This window comes from Odocoileus virginianus, chromosome 24 (assembly GCF_023699985.2).
Source record: "Odocoileus virginianus isolate 20LAN1187 ecotype Illinois chromosome 24, Ovbor_1.2, whole genome shotgun sequence".
In the NCBI taxonomy this organism is placed as follows: Eukaryota; Metazoa; Chordata; class Mammalia; order Artiodactyla; family Cervidae; genus Odocoileus; species Odocoileus virginianus.
The window spans coordinates 45978488-46000531 of record NC_069697.1 but is presented as its reverse complement, the minus strand read 5'-3'; the positions used below and the strand labels follow the sequence as shown (position 1 = coordinate 46000531).

Below are 22044 nucleotides of genomic sequence, written 5' to 3'. Positions count from 1 at the left end.
ACAATTAAAATTTCCATAGAACAATATTAATAATCATATTTTTATCATCCAATGTTATACAGTCAGTAAAAATAGTATTTAAAAAGACTATGCCTTATGATGGAATAATATTAAGCCATCAATATGAAGTACTGATTCATAACACAATATGGATGAATCTTAAAAATGCTATCCTAAGCAAAAAAGCCAGACACAAAATGATTCTACTTACATAAAATATCCAGATTAGGCAAATTCATTGAGGGAGAAAATAGATCAGTGGTTTCCAGGGACTGAAAAAAGAAATAGGGAATTACTGTTAATAAGTAGATGAGATTTATATGAAGGGATGAAACTTCTGGAATTAGATAGTGATAATGATAACGTACTGCCTTGCAGATATGAAATCATTGAGTTGAACCCTTTAAAAGGGAAATTTTATAGTATGTGAATTATAGCTCAGTAAGTTATTTTTAAAGACTATACCAGTATGGAAAGTGTTCATGACATAATGGTGAGAAACACATAACAAACAAACAAATAAAAAATTATATAGGCAAAATACAACAATTCCTGAAGAGTATAATAAAAATTTTTAAACAACTGAATATAGGAGGAAACAGCTATAGGGAAGAAGAGGATGGAATGGTAAAGTAAACAGAATGAGGTGAAATAACTTTGTTATTTGTAATGCAAAGCTGTGTTTTGGTAGGCACTCTTGGAGACATCTTGTAAGAAGTCTGACAGCAACTTCCTAAACAAATGTTAATCTATGCTTAGCCATTACTTCCCTGGTCATCATATACAAGTACTCAGATGACAAGGTGACTGAAAACATTTTAATTAATTGTGTAGCTGTTTTAATTTAGGCACCTATACTATATTTGAACTGTAAGAGTGTGATTGGCTTTCATTGCGTATTTTTTAAAAAATTGTTACTGTGCTTGAGTAGCCAAGATATCAGATGTCTGGATTGTCTGAATATGCGTCAGAAATTATATTTACTGACAAGTCCCTCAAAAAGAGAACACCTCCCTGGTAGTCACCACACAAGTGAGCCTAAGATAGTGGAGCTCACATCACATCATAACTCAACTAACACTCATTGCTTCTCAATCATTCACAGAAGTCACACTCCCAAGCCAACTAGGAAATCTCACTTTCCTTTAGAGACTCACAGTTTCCAGAGAGACTCAACCCTCTTCTTCCACATCAGCATTAGCTAAATTCTCCTTCTAGTTCAGTTCACTTTAGCAGCTCAGTTGTGTCAGATTCTTTGCGACCCCATGGACTGCAGCTCGCCAGGCTTCCCTGTCCATTGCCAACCCCTGGAGCTTGCTCAAACTCATGTCTATCCAGTCCGTGATGCCATCCAACCATCTCATCCTCTGTTGTCCCCTTCTCCTCCTGCCTTCAATCTTTCCCAGCATCAGGGTCTTTTCAAATGAGTAGGTTCTTTATATCAGGTGGCCAAAGTATTGGAGTTTCAGCTTCAGCATCAGTCCTTCCAATGAATATTCATGACTGATTTCCTCTAGAATGGACTGGTTGGATCTCCTTGCAGTCCAAGGGACTCTCAAGAGTCTTCTCCAACACCACAGTTCAAAAGCATCAATTCTTCGGTGCTCAGCTTTCTTTATGGTCCAACTCTCACATCCATACATGACAACTGGATAAACCATAGCTTTGACTAGATGGACCTTTGTTGGCAAAGTAATGTCTCTGCTTTTTAATATGCTGTCTAGGTTTTTCATAGCTTTTCTTCCAAGGAGCAAGCGTCTTTTAATTTCACGGCTGCAATCACCATCTGCAGTGATTTTGGGGCCCAAGAAAATAAAGTCTGTCAGTGTTTCCATTGTTTCCCCATCTATTTGCCATGAAGTAATGGGACTGGATACCTTGACCTTTATTTTCTGAATGTTGAGTTTTAAGCCAGGTTTTTCACTCTCCTCTTTCAATTTCATCAACAGGCTCTTGAGTTCCTCTTCACTTTCTGCCATAAGGGTGGCGTCATCTGCATATCTGAGGTTATTTCTCCCAGCAATCTTGATTCCAGCTTGTGCTTCATCCAGCCTGGCATTTTGCATGATATACTCTGCATATAAGTTAAATAAACAAGGTGACAATATACAGCCTTGACGTACTCCTTTCCCAATTTTGAGTGAGTTCATTATTCTGTATCCAGTTCTGACTGTTGCTTCTTGACCTGCATACAGATTTCCCACGAGGCAGGTCAGGTGGTCTGGTATTCCCATCTCTTTCAGAATTTTCCACAGTTTGTTGTGATCCACACAGTCAAAGGCTTTAGCATAGTCAGTGAAGCAGAAGTAGATATTTTCTGGAATTCTCTTGCTTTTTCTATGGTGCAACAGATTTGGCAATTTGATCTCTGGTTCCTCTGCCTTTTCTAAATCCAGCTTGAACATCTGGAAGTTCTCAGTTCATGTACTATTGAAACCTAGATTGGAGAATTTTGAGCATTACTTTGCTAGCATGCGAAATCTCACTTTCTTTTAGAGACTCACAGTTTCCAAAGAGATGCAGCCCCTTCTTCCACATTAGCATTAGCTAAATTCTCCCTCTGTGGGAAGAAACAAAGCCCTCTTCTCCCCTTTGTAATCGGTGCTCCGTCTTCCTTCTCCACTGGTTCTCAGAAAGAGTAGCTGAAGCCTGCTTGTTTTATCCATGCCTTGTGAGCTGGTGCTCCTGCGTAAAGACATACCCGTTAAAGCAAAGAGAAAGAACCTCTGTTGATTTCTGCCTCTATTACTAGAAAATTAGTTTCTTATCAGAGTACATACCTAAACTTGCCTAATTCCTAGAGGTATTGATAAAATCTAAAATTAAAAGCCAAATATTTGAGGCTTATGCTTTTATTTTAGTCAAAAAGCATCTGCATTTTAAAAATCATTTCCCTTAAGAGAGTTCTTAGAACCATTCCAGATGTGTTATCATTTGTAGCTGCCAGTAAAATATGTGAGTGGATATTTCTAGGAATTACAGAGTAAAAATTTTCTTACAGTGATGTGAAGAATTTGACAAGTAGTGTACAGCGTGTGACACATTACTTTTATTTTCAGAGTTTGCTGAGAAATTGTTAAACACCCAATTAGGCATTACTTATCCCCAAACACTTACTTCCTGGCAATAAGTTTATAGATTTAACTCACTTGAGTGGTTTTAAGGATCAAAATATATTCTAAGGAATGAGAGTTTCACGTCTAAATACAAAGTAGAAATTTCTCTAAGAATATTTTTTTTTCATGTACTATTTCTCATGTGTGTTTCAGCCACTGCTTGATAGTAAGTAAATTGTTCATTGTTTAAACCGTTAGGGTAATATTTTTCATCAGAGGCCTACTCTACCTGGATTGGAAATCCCAAGTCCTTTTATGTCTGCTGTGTGCCTGAGTAAATGCACTTAACCTCAAGTTCCCAAGTTTCCTGATCCATAAAATGGGAAGTTTTTTTTCCTTTGGGGAATACACACACATACAGGGTATGCATGCATGCATGTATAATTTCTTTGGAGGGAATAGTCTTTTTTCCTTTGGAGGTTTATTCACTTCTCTAAACCACTTAATACAATTATGACAAAGAAAAATTAGACACTAGTCTCAAATGTTAATTATAGGTTGGGGTGAGGGAGAACCTACAGGAAAAAAAAGAATCCGCCTGCCAATGCAGTAGACACAGGAGGCACAGATTCAATCTCTGGGTTGGGAAGATCCCCTGGAGGAGGACATTGCAACCCACTTCAGGATCCTTGCTGGGAAAAGTCATTAACAGGGGTGCCTGGCAGGCTATGGTCCATAGGGTCCTTATGACCCAAAGAGTCGGACTTAACTGAGCAACTGCAGACACACACACACACAAATATGCAATACTAAACAAGAACCATCTGTTAAGGCAGAAGGCCCAGAGTACAGAGCAAATGGGTGGGGAGGTCTCATAGATGAGGAGGATAGAAATTCCACCTAGGATGGAGAGCCATACAAATGGGACCCAGAGTACATCGCTCTACTTGCCAGGCACGTATAAATGAGAATCTTTAAAAACTTGAGCAGATCATTCTCAAAGTAGAGCAGGTTCACAAACACACAATCTCAAGCCCTAGGGCTTATCTGTTTCCTCTTTCGCATCACAAAATCATCTAAGAGCCAGTAAGGAGTTCCATAAGCTTCCTCTTCCTTTTCTCTCTTCTCCACTTTAAGTTTCCTCTAAGTGTATAGAAAAATACAATAAACCACCTTTTATGGAAGCCCTTTGTCCTGAGCACTCTTGTTCATTGTACTGTCTTTCAAGGTGAAAACAAAAGGAATCTTAGCTAAAGTTGTTTTAAAATTAAAAATCAATTTAGTTATCATGAATATTGAAAGCAATGGTTTATTTGAAGTGCTTGACAGGGTGTGCTTAAACAGGCAAGGATGCCAGTTGTATTATTTTTTAATCATGTTCAGGACATTAACTGGCATCCTCACCCCCTGGAGAAATTAAGTCTCTATCAAGCAGAAGTCACTGCTCTCTTTCATTAGAAATATAAGACAAATGTTTTTATTTTCCCATTTTAAATATCCCTAGGAATATTAACTCTTACATAGCTGGGTTATGGAAGTCTACAGTCTCAGATGCAAGGATTCTTTCTAGTAAAGATTTAAATTAGCAATTATCTGTATTGAAAGGTTTGTTAATATATAATTACATATTGTGCTGGATGTGTGCACACCCACTCAGTCATGTCCAACTCTTTCACAACCCCATGGACTGTAACCCACCAGGCTCCTCTGTCCATGGAATTTTCCAGGCAAGAATACTGGTGTGGGATGCCATTTTCTCCCCCAGGGGATCTTCCCAATCCAAGGATCGAACCCAGGTCTCTCTCATCGCCTGCATTAGCAGGCAGATTCTTTACCACTAGCGTCACCTGGGAAGCCCCAATTATATATTATAAAGCATATAATTCTCTTGCCTAGACACCTTGGATGGAATCTGTCATTCTATTATGAATTACAAATGTGTAAATCTGTGTACCAGCTTTATGGTTTCTTTAAGACAATTTAAAAATACAAAGGAAAGTTCTTTTTCTTTCTGTAGAAACAAAAATATAAAACACTTAAGTTACTCCTATAACATTTATGATTTAAATCTACAATAGAATTATTTTTTCATTTCTTCCATGTAAATAAATCACTGTCTGGGCTTCCCAGGTGGTGCTAGTGATAAAGAACCCCCTGCCAGTGCTGGAGACATAAGAGGTGCGCGTTCGATCTCTAGGTCAGGAAGGATCTCCTGGAGGAGGGCATGGCAACCCACTCCAGTATTCTTGCCTAGAGAAGCCTATGAACAGAGGAGCCTGGCAGAGGTCCTTGTGACCCTATGGAGTCAGACACAACTGAAGCGACTTAGCATGCATGCACACTATTGAGTGCTATTTTTTTCTCTTAGTCATTTCCTTTTTAAAATATGTATCTATTTATATGGCTGTGTTGGGTCTTTGATGTGGCACACAAGATTTTTTTGTGTCCCGTGGGATCTTTAGATGTGGCGCCTGGACTTAATTGCCCCACAGCTTGTGGAATCTTAGTTCCCCAACCAGGGATCGAACCCACTTCCCCTGCATTGCAAGGTAGATTCTTAACCACTGGACCACCAGGGAAGTTTCTCTCTTAGTTATTTTCTATTCAGCTATGAAATGTATTTTATAAGTGGAGCAAGATGGTATAATGTGTTATAAACACACCATATTTTTTCAGTTCATAATTAGATTATAATATAAAAGTCCCTGATATTAAAACACAGAATAATTTAGTGAGAAAAGTCTGAGATTTCTAGCCTGGATTTCAATCTAAAGTGAATTGTTCAGTTTCTGAGGGGCCTAAAGCAATTTTCTTAATCTTGTTTTGCCTCTGATTTCTGATTTACAAAATGAAACTAAAAGCACCTACAGTTTAGGGATTACATAAGTAACAAATATAAAAGACCTAATTCAGTGTCTGTAATACAGTATTTGTTTAGCAAATTGTACTTATTTTGATTATTGATAGAGAAAGATATTATGAGGAGTGACGGAATTAAGATGTAAAATGATCTCCATTATCTGAAATAACAATACAGGTTCAATCAAATTAAATGTAATGGTGCTTTTAGTATTCTCCAAATGCATTTGTGTGGTTTAAGATCTGGGGAAATGAAAGCTAAAGGTTTAGGACTTCATATCCCTGAATATTTTAAATTAAACTCTATTAAATCTAGGTCATACACCATCCACATCCTATTTTCCTGGATCCATGCAGAATTGAAACCAATTAGCAAGACTTTTTAAAATAATTCAACTAATCAATTGTGATGGACTGTTGATATATTTTTGAGGGCTGAAGGATGACTTTGCAGTACTTATTTCTCCTTTCTAACATTGCCTAAATTTCTTTTTAAGGAATTCACACTTCCCCCATTGTATATGGCCTTGGGGGACTGTAACTAGGCACCCTAACTTCCCCTGGACAAGAGACAGGTTCATGTACCAAGACGGACCATTCAGAGACTTTCTCCCTGAAATATGATCCCTGAGTGGGGTGACATAGAACCTGGAAATGGTTCACATTTGATTTTTCCCCAAGTTGCAGAATGCCAACTACACTTTTCCTGTAATAAGCCAGTATTGTGCTTCCAGCTGCAGAGCAGCCTTGGGTGAACCTGTTTCCAGATCAGCTTCTCAACTACCTGAAAGTTATGTGAGCCTTTCAGAAGATTCCTTCTTGTTCAGATTAGCCAGAATCATCCATTTCTGTTTACAACCAAAAAGCCCTCGCTGATAATGTCAGTCCAATTTTAATGAATGTTTTCTCAGAGCAGGCACTAAGTTAGGACATTGTATAGGCTACAGAGATTCATAAAGCATGGTGACTATTCCAAATGCACTGGGGAAACCAAACATAGATCCATAAAAAGAAACTACTATGTAAAGCAATGGATAATAAGGATCAAATAAGTAGAAAAACAATACCCCATAGTGGTTTCGGTCAGTCAGTTCAGCCACTCAGTCATGTCCGACTCTTTGTGACCCCATGAATTGCAGCACAACGGGCCTCCCTGTCCATCACCAACTCCCGGAGTTTACTCAAACTCATGTCCATCGAGTCGGTGATGCCATCCAGGCATCTCTTCCTCTGTCGCCTCCTTCTCCTCCTGCCCCTAAACCCTCCCAGCATCAGGGTCTTTTCCAATGAGTCAACTCTTTGCATGAGGTGGCCAAAGTATTAGAGTTTCAGCTTCAGCATCAGTCCTTCCAATGAACACCCAGGACTGATCTCCTTTAGGATGGACTGAGTGGATCTCCTTGCAGTCCAAGGGACTCTCAAGAGTCTTCTCTAACACCATAGCTCAAAAGCATCAATTCTTTGGTGCTCAGCTTTCTTCACTGTCCAACTCTCACATCCATACATGACTGCTGGAAAAACCAGAGCCTTGACTAGACGGACCTTTGTTGGCAAAGTAATGTCTCTGCTCTTGAATATGCTATCCAGGTTGGTCATAACTTTCCTTCCAAAGAGTAAGCGTCTTTTAATTTCATGGCCACAATCCCCACCTGCAGTGATTTTGGAGCCCAAAAAAATAAAGTCTGACACTGTTTCATGGTTTCCCCATCTATTTGCCATGAAGTGATGGGACCAGATGCCATGATTTTAGTTTTCTGAATGTTGAGCTTTAAGCTAACTTTTTCACTCTCCTCTTTCACTTTCATCAAGAGGCTTTTTAGTTCCTCTTCACTTTCTGCCATAAGGGTGGTGTCATCTGCATATCTGAGGTGATTGATATTTCTCCCTGCAATCTTGATCCCAGCTTGTGCTTCTTCCAGCCCAGCGTTTCTCATGATGTACTCTGCATATAAGTTAAATAAGCAGGGTGACGATATACAGCCTTGACGTACTCCTTGTTTAGAGGAGGAATATACTTCTGGATACATATTTCTGTATATATTTTATTGTGATAAAAATGTGGAATTTTAAGTCAACAATGGGCTTCTAAGTCCCACCTCTGCCAGTTTTTATCTGTGATAGGTAGATTTCTCAGATTCTGACCCTTCTCCTGCTATAGCAAATAAGAAAGTAGATTTTAACACATTTTGTATTTGCTCATGACTATTATAAGCTAAGCACAGTCAGTAGTTTCATAAGGCAAGCCAGTCTATAGAAAAACTAACATTCATTGCATGCCTAATACACATTAAGCCCTGTAGGAGATATAAAATTTGAGGTATGTATAATTATTACTCTTTTGCAAATGAGAAAACTTAGACCTATTGACATCTGGTAATTTGCCAGAGGTCATAAAACTGGTAATTGACCAGTTTTGGTAATTGACCAAATTCATGACCAAATCATGAGTTTGACCTACATCTAACTCCCAATTCTTTGCCATTTCCAAAAGATGCTACTTCCCTGATAGTACTTTTAGAAAACATAGGATTCTAGGCCAAAGGAATGTTGTGAACAAAGTTACGTACTTGGGCCTGTCTGCTTTCATTTCCTATAAATGTTAAAAGCATCCTCCTGATAACCTCATCAAACTCTTTACTCTCAGACACAGGCAGAGATGTGCCAGGTTTGTAAGCCACATGAAGTGCAGGCTTTGTGACAAGTTCACCATTTCATGTGGAATCTAGATCTCCAGTGTTAATACCAGTGAGGGCACAAAGTGGATGCGTCTTCCTAGAGAATGCTGTATTTTGCCCTGGCATATAGATGAAAAGTGGGCTCAGCAATGACGTGATAGTCGCATGCTGCCAAGAATATGCTACTTTTGTTTTCCCCTTTCCTCCAATTGAAATACAGTACAAGTCTTCTATCTAGCATGTGTTGGAAGTACAAGGTTCCTGTTGGCAAATGTCAGGTCATTGATGAAAGTGAATTGTTACTATCCAGAGGTCTTTCAGGTCAGGCACCACAGCAAACACCAAGTAAAAGGAACTAACTGGGGAGTCGAGGTGTCTGGATCCTGATAGCTGTGTTTCCATGGGAAATCTTATGAAGCCAAGATCTGGGATTTTTTCAGAAAATTTGATGGAATGAAATCCACATCTCATCAAGGCTAGAACACCTCGAATGACCAACAATATAGTGATTGAAATAATACTAATCCCATTAACTGTCTTATCCTGCTTATTATTCACAGGTTCCTAAAATCAATTGTTAAATGGCAGAAACTTTTCAATTATTTGTGTCATAATGATCATATACAATTGAATACATTAATTAGTCACTGATTAAATTTTATGAATAGAGTTGAGAAGTTTAATGGGCCAAATAAGTCAGGATTGTATTACGATATAACTATACATAAATGTTCAGTTGTGTCCAACTCTTTGTGATTCTGTGGACTGTAGCCCACCAGGCTCCTCTGTCCATGGGATTCTCCAGGCAAGAATACTGGAGTGGGTTGCCATGCCCTCCTCCAGGTGATCTTCCCAACCTGGAGATTGAACTCGCATCTGCCTGCATTTTCTGCATTGCAAGCAGATTCTTTACCCACTGAGCCATCTGAAAAGCCCACATAAATGTTACTCATTCATAAAAATACCTACTAGCTTGCAAAGTAACATAGTAAGCATGGTCTTAAGTTAGTAACCTTCAGAGTTACACTGTGAGAAGAATTAGACCTCTGGAGAAGGAGATCAGTTCAATTCAGTCTCTCAGCCGTGTCTGACTCTTTGTGACCCCAAGGACTGCAGCATATCAGGCTTCCCTGTCCGTCACCAACTCCCAGAGCTTGCTCAAACTCATGTCCATTGAGTCAGTGATGCCATCTGCGTATCTGAGTCATTCTGTCCAAATGCTGTGTTGCTACTATCAAAAAGCAATAGATTAATGATTAAGTGAAATATTTATCTATCCATGTATTACTTCTTACGAAAGGATGATAAAGCCTAATATTTTTACTGAGTTTATTTTAATCATATGGTCATTAATATCTGTTTTTAGAATCTATCTTCATGGACATGAAAGATGATGGATTTAGGCTTTTTTGACTTGGCCTAGAAAATATCACTTATAGCCAAAGTATTGCAAAATAAATAAGCAATATAAATTCATGTCATGTGCTTGTTTGTTTGCTGATATAGACTTCTTTCTGAGTTAAAGCCATCGAGTTATACACTGCTTTATCATGCTCCTCAGAGCCACAATATACTTTTTAAAGCATAACTGATCTACATAAAAACAATCGATAGAAAATATTTTTCATTTACATTTAATATTCTAGCCTTCGTTTGCCTGCATATGGTTTTATTAGCTTAATAGACTTCATCTTTCCATCTACATTTTTGACCACTGTATTTGTTACATATTACTACTTAACAAATTACCCCCAAAATGTTCAGCTTAAATCAATAAACATTTAGAAACCCGCAGTTTCTATGACTCACCTTAGCTGGGCCCTAGGACTCACAGTCTTAGCCAGGATGTTGGCTGAACTGCTATCATCTAAAGACTCAACTGGGAAAGGATCTCCTTCTAAGCTCACTCATGTTATTGACCAGAGGCCTCCCTCAACTCCATGTCCATCAAAAGGGCATCTCCATAGGGCAGCTCATAACATTTAACTTCCATCAGAGCAAGCAAGTAAGGAGCAAGACAGGGTGAGAAAGATGGAAGTCAGAGTCTTTTGCCATCTAATCTTGGAGGTGATGGCCCATCACTGTCTCTCTGTTCTGTTAGAAACAAGTCACTAGGTCCAGTCCACACTCAAAGAACTTGATTCCCAGGAAGCAGGATTCTTAAGGGTCAGGTCAGAAACTGCCTCCTACATTCGCCAGCAGAAATGGGTAAGATCCACAAAGTGCATCTTTGCACTTTGAATATCCCTAATTACAATCAAAGTTCACTTGTAAAATATTTAAATACGAAGAACAAAGGGGAACTTCCACCTAATCTGGATTCGCCAGTGTATCTACCTCTCTGATTGTTGTTCAGTCTCCCAGTCATGTCCAACTCTGCTACCCCATGGACTACAGCATGCCAGGCCTCCCTGCCCCTCACTGTCTCCTGAAGTTTGCCCAAGTTCACGTCCATTGTAGTGGTGATGCCTCCTGAAGTCTCATTCTCTGATGCCCTCTTCTTCTTCTCTGATTATTTCTTATTAACTACTGCAACACCCTCGTAATGGACTTTGATCAAATTCATTATATCACTAAGAAATATCAGGATTATAGCTTAAGCATCTTCTTAAACTAAAATGCTATTGAAAGGATTTTATAGATATAAAAGTAGCACTGTCGTTTAAGTCTGACTCTCAGAGCCTTAGGTTTTTCCATTATTATTTGTACCTTTTTCTATTCTTCTATCTAGTCAATTTTAATTTTTTAATTTTAATGACAGTGAAAGTGGTTTAATGGAATGGTATAGGAGAAGCAAAGTATACTGAGTAGTAAAATGTTTATTCAGATTTAATTAGGAGTACTTCCCTGCTGCACAGGGATGAACTGAAGATTATATGGCAAAAAGAGAATCAGAAACTATTATAGGACTCAGACTTTTTAATTCTCCCGAGTAATTCTGAAATTGACTACCGATGTCACATGTATCTTCTGGAACACTTTCACCATGTCATCTATGAACCATACCACTCCAAAGGGAAAACAAATGTGTATATGATTTGAGAGACACATAATAATATTTATTATACACACATCCCTTCATACTTGGCCCATTTATTTATGTATGCAATTCATGAAGCTCTAAAGCTTCACTCCCCACTCTATTAAATGAAGAAACACTACCCCTTGAATATATAAAGTGGTATATTAGCCAGGGTACACTAAAGTATGACAAGCAAACCAAAATCTAATGGCCTAACACAAAAACAGTTTCTTTATTCATCACCCTGGTTGACTTCTGTCATCTCACATTAGGACAATGAGTCCTGACACTAGAATATTGTCACTGTCAGTTGCTTTCTTGCACAGTGCTTTTGAAACAAAGAAACCAATAGCTAGGGCTTCATCCAACTTTCAGAACAGGTTGACTGGTTTGTGCCAGTCCGCCAGTAAATACCTGCTAGTATTGCAGTCAAGCATCTGGTTGTAACATGGTACCCAGGAGAAGGGTTGGGGTGGCAAGCAGAACTATAAACCTCCTCTCCCTTCAAATGTCAGGTATTATCTATCTATACCAGAAAATAAAACTGAGAATTGTAAATACCCAAAAAGTGTGTGTCAGTTTTCCAAGAGATAACATACTCTTCATATTTATTTTCAGACAGAGCATCTTTTTTAGCCATCTTAACTGACATGAAAGTTCAGTGAAAAGGGATGTGCCGTCTACTTACCTGTCATCATTGAATTGTTCTGGATGAGAAAGGAATAACTGAGAGACTTCTGGAAAGGTATGTGCTCTAGTAATTGTGTAATTAAGTATACCGGTTCCCTAATGATAACTTTTAATGTGCATTGGACATTCAGATAGTTGAGACATTTTAATAACAACAGTTCACTTCATATGACACAGAGATTTTGCATTTGTTTATATTTTTCTGGGAAAGATATTATTGGGAAAACAGCAAGTGCAGCACTGAAAGCTTTTTCTTTTAACTGTGAGTGAAATACTCATCTTTGTTGTCATGAAATCCAAGGAAGTGGCAGATCCAGGTATATTCTCTGGAAGCCTGCTTCAATTTCTCTTTCTAAAACAACATATTTCTTTCATAACAGAGATCAAAGTGGTAATGTTCCTTTCATTCATGGTTTACTCATGGATTCAGAGGAAAACCAAATTTATAAGCGAACTTTGCATTTCTGAAAGAGAGTAAATTAACATTCCATTACTTCAACTACATTCTAAAAGAATAAAAATCAGAAATTCAAGACACGTGAAAACCAGATTAATAGTTGTCTTAAAAGAATCACTACAAAAAAATCTAACTTTGTAGCTTTGCTTTCAGAAGATCTTCTCCTAACATGTTATTTATTGGAACATTCTTTGTAATTCATAAAATAATTTCTCTATACATTTATACTTCTGCTGATAAAGGACTAATAACAAAGTCTCTGTAAGCCCCCTGGAGTTGTGATAACCTCAAATCCTCTTAAATATCTAGACACAATCATAAGAGAGTTGTCACTTTCTAATAGATATTCATACTCACGAAAGCTTCTGACAAGCACTTTCACCTTTTGTACCTAAAACTTTATCAGATCCACATGATTTAAGCAGATAAAGCAGATGAATGAAATGACTTTATTTTCTCTAAAGGCAGTCTCAATAATCCAATATTACATTTTTCCTCTTGCAATTTCATTACCTTTTCTTTCATATTCCCATAGAGAAGTTAATTTAAAAATTACATCTTCCAGTCCAGTTTTCCCTTGTGTTTCTGAAAAGCATGATGTACACCCCACAGGGCAGCAGAGAAGATGAAAATTCTTACTCTGGCTTCCCCCCTTCCCTCACATGCATCTTCAGGAGGCTTGGGGTTGGGTTTAAATTTCAAAACTTTGAATTAAGGTTCATAGTAGTTTCCTATAACATAGGTAGTTGGAATACTACTCAGCCATAAAAAAATCACAAAATAATGCCATTTGCAGCAACATAGATGCAACTAGAGATGATCATAGTAAGTGAAATAAGTCAGAGAGACAAATACCATATGATATCACATATATATTGAATCTAAAACATGACACGAACGAGCCTAATTACAAAACAGAAACAGACTCACATGGTGAACAGACTTGTGTTTCCAAGAAGAAAGGTTGTGGGGACGGAAGGACTGGGACCTGGGATAATCAGATGTAAACTATTATATACAGAATGGATAAATAACAAGGTCCTACTGTGTAGCACAGGGAATTAACTATATTTAATATCCTCTGATGAACTATAATGGAAAAGAATATTAAAAATGTCTATTCATGTATAACTGATTCAGTAAATCAACTATACTTCAATTTTAGAAACAGGGAGTTGGCTTTCTCTTTCTGACTCATTTCACTTAGGATGAGGGACTTTACGATTTGCAGATGCAAACAATTACATATAGAATGGATGGATAACTATTTTCAATGTCCTGGGATAAACCATAATGGAAAATATATATATATATATGTATAACTGAGTCACTTTGCCGTATAGTATAAATAACATAGCTTTATAAATCAACTATACATCAATTAAAAATAAATTAATAAAAATGCACCCAAAAAGAGACTGATTAGGAATTAAGAACAAAATTAAGAAGGAATGCTTTTGTAAAAAGAGTACAGAATCCTTCGTCTGCCTCCATATACCAAGAAGAATTGAAAAGACAGACAAAGGGAAAGAACAGAGGGTCTTTACTTCAGGGTTGTGGCTCAAAAGATGAACCCCCAGCACCACCAACAGCCCACAAACACACCCTCGGCATTTCTCCCAGGCTCTCCCAGAAGCAGAGCATCTCTGAGATGCCCTCTCAGAGTCCAGAATGGAGGGAGGGACTGGTGAAGCTGCTCCACCCAGGCGGTTCACCTACTGCTTTCATCCCCTGAGCTGTTGTGGTTGGGCTCCGTTCTAGCTTTGCTTCTGAGACGTTGCATCTGCTTTCCCCTGGCCTGAATACACTTCCTTCACATTCCCACATATCTCACTTCCCTAACTCCTCAGAATCCTTGCTTTGATGCCACAATCTTGTTGAGGCCTTTTCTGATCATCCTATTTAAAAATTTCAACCCCTCTATCTGTTTTCTCCCGCTTCCCCTTTCCCGCTTTGTAAGTTTCTCCATAGAAGGTATCCTTGTCTGCCCCAGATATCCTCCAGGCCATGCTCACATCCATTCTCCAAACTTCTCTGCCCTGCACTGTCTTCAGGGAGGCCGACCTGATGGACTCTGTCAGCAGTCTCACTTGTCCTCTGGCTCCGTTTTGGGTTTGACCAAAGGGAGGCGGTAGAAGGAGGTTTGAGAGAGGATGAGAGAGGATTAGAGATGTATTCTCCTAGCTCCATCTCTGCCAAGTCCTGCGGTTCAGCTGCCTCCCTGCATGAAGACCACACCTCCTGCAGGGTGGTCCCTCCCTTCAGCTTCCCCCTCTGGGTGCTGGTGATTTCATCCCTTCATCTGTCTTCTAGGCCTCAGGCTGTTTGGAGCTCCCTGCTATGGCTAGCTCCGGAGCCCAGTGCTTCTCTTATTCTTTCAAACCTGCTTTAATGAAGTTAATTAATAACATTTACTAAACTCTTTACTGAGTCAGTGATCAGTTAATCATATTGTTAATTATTTACCTTTGTTAAACTCTCCCCATATTGCCCATTTTAACTGTGACATTATTTAATTTCCTAATTGCTGCATCATCTGACATCCTATTTTTTTACTTAATGATTAATTTATCATCTCTTCCACTAAAATGTCAGCTCCAGGAACTCAAGAATATTTGTTTGTTTGGATACTGCTGTATTCCTAGTTCCTACAGCAAAACATGACACATAGTAGGAGCTGAATAATTAATTATTGAATAAATTTTGAAATAATGAATGTATGTATGGCTCAGGAAGGGACATGGAAAGTCAAGTCCATAGATTGCTATCTTCTCTACATACTGGGTCCCTGCCTTTACAGAGGGTGTCTTTTCTTTCTGTTATTCCTTCTTCCTTTCCTTTCTTTTTTTCCTTCTTTTCCTTTCTTTTCTTGTGTGTGTTGTTGCCAAAAGCAAATGTTTTCACTAGGTGGGCATTATTTCATCTCCCAATTTATACTTAGCATTTTTATAAAACATTATCTGGAAGTATCCTAGAGAATTCACACGTGTAAACCCATGTATTTACAATCTGACACAGCTTCTACTTCTTAATGTTCATAAACAACATTGCTGAGCCAGTGGTGAAGTCATTTTAAAACAAAAGAGCAGTCCAACAATGAGGAGAAAATTGCCACTAAAGCTAATATCTGGATAGACCAAAACCCCTAAAATATAGATTCTAATATTCTGTTTTTTAAGCATTGACTACCATATAAGAGAGAAAATACAACACCCAAGCACTTACAACAAACATACAATTAGTGCTCAATCAGTATTTGTTGAATTCATAAATGACTAAATTAAGGTCCCTCTGTACTAAGGAAATATTTTGAAATGACAGAAGATACTGTGGTAGATTGGATAAGTGTTTCCAACTCCTTGCTCCCTCCTTGTAATGGAGAATTACATCCCCACTTGTCATCTTGTGAGGCATATCCTATGAAAGGAGTGGTTCTGCCCATCTGCTTGATTTTGAGGATGACCGTGTGATAGTGACATACTTTCATCGACAGGATGTAGATAGAAGTGGCAGTGTGCCAGTTCTGAGTTGACGCTCTAAGTGTGATCGCTTGATTCAGCATGCTTTTCTACTCCTTTTTTCTGCCATGAAAGACCAACACGTGCAGGTAGAGGAGGACCTTTGAGACAAATGTCCAAACTAAGAAGATGCATAGAGTTAATCCTCAGTCTACTGGTAGCCAGGAGCCACAGAGCCACAGCTGACCAAAAGCAAACATGTAATATGAATAATAAGTACCTATAGGTTGTTTGTTATGCAGCATTACCATAACAAATACAGAAACTGGTATTTGTAGAAACCCCTAGAAATGGGGTGTTGATGGAACAAAACTTAAACTATATGGACGGAGGAAGGAGTAAGAAAAGTGTTATTAGAAACAGAAAATTGGCAGCCTGGACTAAGTAATGACAAACTATTTGGTAGAATTATCATATATATTAACTTCCTACCTTCAGATTGCCTTTCATGATAAAGTTGTCGGTGCCATTTTTATACTGATGGGTCAGCCCTTCATGTCACCATTTTGTAGCAACTTGGATTTTCTGTCTCTTGAATTTCTTTCTTGTTACTAGTATATGCAGAATGATGATAGTGCAGTGTGTTATTTAGGAAGCAATTTGTCATTGAGATGGAAAGAGGATGTATCATATTAGTTTTCCATCCCATGAAGCCATGTTTAATGTTCAAGAAAAAAATCTATTTTATGTACAATATTCTAGATGCACCTCAGTGTAGCAGGTATTTCCTTCAAATTTGAAGATACTGAATATATAACTGTGTCTTTAAATACCTTCTCTTTCAGAGTATGCAGTGGTAAGTTTGGGCACATTTACTTTTGATTTCTGCCAGATGATGATGCTTGGAAATATCCAACTAAGGTGCTTGTTAGAGCAGTTAAGTCAGTAAATATAAACTCACAGCCACTTTATATACCAGCTTTGCCTCACAGTCTTCTATGAAATGTTTCATGTTTTTCCTCTTCTCTTGATTTTCTGATTTCGGCTTAATCTTATTTGAACATAGAGAAGCTGCCAAATCACAATTATTTTCCACTAAATTTGATGTGATTGTCTTAACCTAATTTTAGTATAGCATATGGATGATTACTTTCAATAATTTTCACGAGGAACTTGTACTTAACTCATAGCTTGGCTCTTCACTTACTCCTCAGTCATCATTCTTGGTAATTTTATGGCTTTTTTGGACATCTTAGATTCACATTTCCTAAATCTTCTCAGAACCACTTCAAATCTTCAAATCTCTGCATCCAGGTAAAGGTATAGAGGCATAAATATACAAATGTATACATTTTATTTATATAATTTATATTAGTTTTTTTTCTCTTTTAGACTCACTCTTTCTCCTTTAAGCTATATCATATTCCCTTTGTTCTCAAACTATAAAATTTACACAGGCTGCCTTTATTTTCTCACCATCCTTAGCTCCTACAGCCTGGCTCTTGTTCCCTTATTTGTCATGAAAGTGATGTCCTGAAGTTTATATTTAAATGAGCTCCTAATCAAAAATCCAATGACTTAGTCTATCCTTCTTATCACACAGAAGGACTTGAATCTGAGACATTGGAGATGCTGGTCACATTGACTCATACAAAGAATAGGGAATTGGAGGCTAACAAGCTATAGAATGATGGGACTGGGGAATGGAAATTCAATTTCAGATCCTACACAAAGTCAGAATGTGAATCTAAGCCAAAATTCAGGATGGTAGAAGAAACAAAAAATAAGTGAAGATAAAGTCTAGGTGGATTATTCTTTCAGTGAGCTATTGATTCATTACAAAGCATCTAAAAATACAGTGTTTTAAAAAATCAGTTTTATTTCTCAAGATTCTGTCAGTCAAAAATTCAAGCAGGAATCAGTCAGGGTGGCTCTTTTCTATCATGTATACATGATACCCGGAGAAGGCAATGGCACCGCACTCCAGTACTCTTGCCTGGAAAATCCCATGGACGGAGGAGCCTGGTGGGCTGCAGTCCATGGGGTGGTGAAGAGTCAGACACGACTGAGCGCCTTCACTTTCACTTTTCACTTTCATGCGTTGGAGAAGGAAATGGCAACCCACTCCAGTGTTCTTGCCTGGAGAATCCCAGGGACGGGGGAGCCTGGTGGGGTCGCAGAGTCGGACACGACTGAAGTGACTTAGCAGCAGCAGCAGCTTACATGATATCAGCTGAAAGTGCTCAACTAGCACTGAAGGATCCAAGTTGGCCTCACTCATACACCTGAGACTTTGGTGCTGAGAGTCAACCTGGGTCATTGTTTCTATTCCAAATGGCCTCTCACTTTTCACATAGTCTCTTATTCCTTATGGAAAGATCCATATTAGGACTTGATATAGATCCCAATATATGGACTTTGAACATAGGAAATAGTTCGATGAGACTTTAGCAGGTCTTGAGAGAGAGATGAGTATATTTTACACCTAAGAAAGACATGAGTTGTGGCCAGAGAATAGAGTGTGAAGAAAAAAGATTGTCTGCAAAGATGGTCACGAACATGCATGCTGCTTCTCCCATGCAGAATTTGGGCTCGCCTGTGACTTGCCCTGACTAAGAGAATGTGGCAGCAGGAATTCAGTGCCAGTTTGCATCCTGCTACTTTAGAGACCTGGAACCTTTTGTTACGGCTGTCCTAGGATCCAACTCACAAGGAAAGAAGAAAGATTAGGATATTAAGTGATGATGACACATTTTCAGGAGACGGAGAGAGAGAGATCTAACCAGCCCTTGGCCGGTCTGGTCATTGTTAGCCTAGGTGGCATGCAAGTAAATCCATCCTGGACATTCCAGCCCCCCAGGTGAACTCCCAGTGAATGTAGCCACTTGAGTGACCCAGCTAACTGCACAGAGAGAGGATATGACCTGTACCCAATGAACTCTGACCTCCCTTACAACCCACAGAATTGTGAGCAATTAAATTGTTTTCTTAAATCACTCAGTACTGGGTGCTTTGTTAGGAAGCAGTAGCTAAATGAAGTAGATTATACTGGAAAAGGTCAGTTTTCATTCCAATCACAAAGAAAGGCAATGCCAAAGAATGCTCAAACTACTGCACAATTGCACTCATCTCACATGCTAGTAAAGTAATGCTCAAAATTCTCCAAGCCAGGCTTCAGCAATACATGAACCGTGGACTTCCAGATGTTCAAGCTGGTTTAGAAAAGGAACAAGAGATCAAATTGCCAACATTCACTGGATTATCGAAAAAGCAAGAGAATTCCAGAAAAACATCTATTTCTGCTTTATTGACTATGCCAAAGCCTTTGACTCTGTGCCTCACAATAAACTGTGGAAAATTCTTCAAGAAACGGGAATACCAGACCACCTGACCAGCCTCTTGGGAAACCTGTATGCAGGTCAGGAAGCAACAGTTAGAACTGGACATGGAACAACAGACTGGTTCCAAATAGGACAAGGAGTACGTCAAGGCTGTATATTGTCACCCTGCTTATCTAACTTATATGCAGAATACATCATGAGAAACGCTAGGCTGGAAGAAGCACAAGCTGAAATCAAGATTGTGGGAAGAAATATCAATAACCTCAGATACACAGATAACACCACCCTTATGGCAAAAAGTGAAGAAGAACTAAAGAGCCTCTTGATGAAAGTGAAAGAGGAGAGTGAAAAAGTTGGCTTAAAGCTCAACATTCAGAAAACTAAGATCATGGCATCTGGTCCCATCACTTCATGGCAAATAGATGGGGAAACAGTGGAAACAGTGCCTGACTTTATTTTGGGGCTCCAAAATCACTGCAGATGGTGATTGCAGCCATGAAATTAAAAGACGCTTACTCCTTGGAAGGACAGTTATGACCAACCTAGACAGCATATTAAAAAGCAGACACATTACTTTGTCAACAAAGGTCCATCTAGTCAAAGCTATGGTTTTTCCAGTAGTCATGTATGGATTTGAGAGTTGGACTATAAAGAAAGCCGAGTGCTGAAGAATTGATGCTTTTGAACTGTGGTGTTGGAGAAGACTCTTGACAGTCCATTGGACTGCAAGGAGATCCAACCAGTCTATCCTAAAGGAGATCAGTCCTGACTGTTCATTGGAAATTCTGATGTTGAAGGGGAAACTCCAATACTTTGGCCACCTGATGCAAAGAGTTGACTCATTTGAAAAGACCATGATGCTGGGAAAGATTGAGGGTAGGAAGAGAAGGGGACACCAGAGGATGAGATGGTTGGATGGCATCACTGACTCAATGGACATGAGTTTGAGTAAGCTCCAGGAATTGGTGATAGACAGGGAGGCCTGGTGTGCTGTGGTTCATGGGGTCTCAAAGAGTCAGACACGACTGAGCGACTGAACTGAACTGAACTGAACTGAATACTCCAACCAAACGAACTGGGCTTCAGCCCTGATGAGAAAGTAGGATGCTAAGCAGAGAAAATAGTGTGCAAGTTTAGTCCTTTGGGCTTGGGAGGGGTTTAAGGAAGCCTAGTATCAGTCTTAACTCTCTTCATACTGAGGACTAATTTTGCAAATATTAGGAAGGAAGCCATGGGAATTTTGGAGATGCAACTAAGGGGAAATCAATCCAAACATATATTTAGTTTGAGTTCAGAAGAATATATGTTTCACAGTCACTCCCTTGTATAGTTAATTTATTGCTATGGCCCACTGCCCAGATTCATCAGGCATTGTAACATGAAGTTGCCAGCAAACAACTGCATCTTGATATAGATTTTCCCAAATATAATAATCAAAAAAATGAGTATGACATTACCAATGAGTTATGAAGCAGAAGTAAACATTTTTAAAACACCAATAATAAAAAAGCAAATTTCAACAAATATGCTAGAGAAAAAAATAATTTTCTACTATCTCAATAGATAATATAAAATATTGTATATGAAAACCAATCAAAAAACCAAATGGCCAGAAAAGGTAGAAAAGCTATTATAGGATATGTTAAGCTATTAATTTTTAAAGTAGTTTTGTTATTTTTCTGGATTCTATATTTTTAATATCCTTTCAGTTCAGTTCAGTTGCTCAGTTGTGTCCCACTCTCTGCAACCCAATGGACTGCAGCAAGCCAGGCTTCCTTGTCCATCACCAGCTCCTGGAGCTTACTCAAACTCATGTCCATCAGGTCAGTGATGCCATCGAACCATCTCATCTTCCCCCTCTCCTCCTGCCTTCAATCTTTCCCAGCATCAGGGTCTTTTCCAACAAGTCAGTTCTTCGCATCAGGTGGCCAAAGGACTGGAGTTTCAGCTTCAGCATCAGTCCTTCCAATGAATATTCAGGACTGATTTACTCTAGGATGGACTGGTTGGATCTCCTTGCAGTCCAAGGGACTCTCAAGAGTCTCCTCCAACACCACAGTTCAAAAGCATCAATTCTTCAGTGCTCAGCTTTCTTTATAGTCCAACTCTCAAATCCATACATGACTACTGGAGAAACCATCGCCTTGACTAGATGGACTTTTGTTGGTAAAGTAATGTGTCTGCTTTTTAATATACTGTCTAGGTTGGTCATAGATTTTCTTCCAAAGAGCAAGTGTCTTTAAATTTCATGGCTGCAGTCACCATCTGCAGTGATTTTGGAGCCCAAAACAATAAAGTCTGTCACTTGTTCCATTGTTTCCCCATCTATTTGCCATCAAGTAATGGGACCAGATACCATGATCTTAGTTTTTTGAATGTTGAGTTTTCTGCCAACTTTTTCACTCTCCTCTCACTTTCATCAAGAGGCTCTTTAGTTCCTCTTCACTTCCTGCCATAATGGTGGTGTCATCTGCATATCTGAGGTT

The 22044-nt window shown here is 38.7% G+C and overlaps 1 long non-coding RNA gene across 2 annotated transcripts in view; it reads left to right on the top strand.

Moving 5' to 3' along the window:
- The window catches only part of LOC139030932 (uncharacterized), a 203812-nt gene that overhangs the window by 138778 nt on the left and 42990 nt on the right, over positions 1-22044 (top strand). For both annotated transcript variants that reach the window (XR_011483376.1, XR_011483375.1), the window contains exon 3: positions 12231-12357. This is a non-coding gene — a long non-coding RNA (uncharacterized lncRNA). The remainder of the gene's footprint in view (positions 1-12230; positions 12358-22044) is intronic.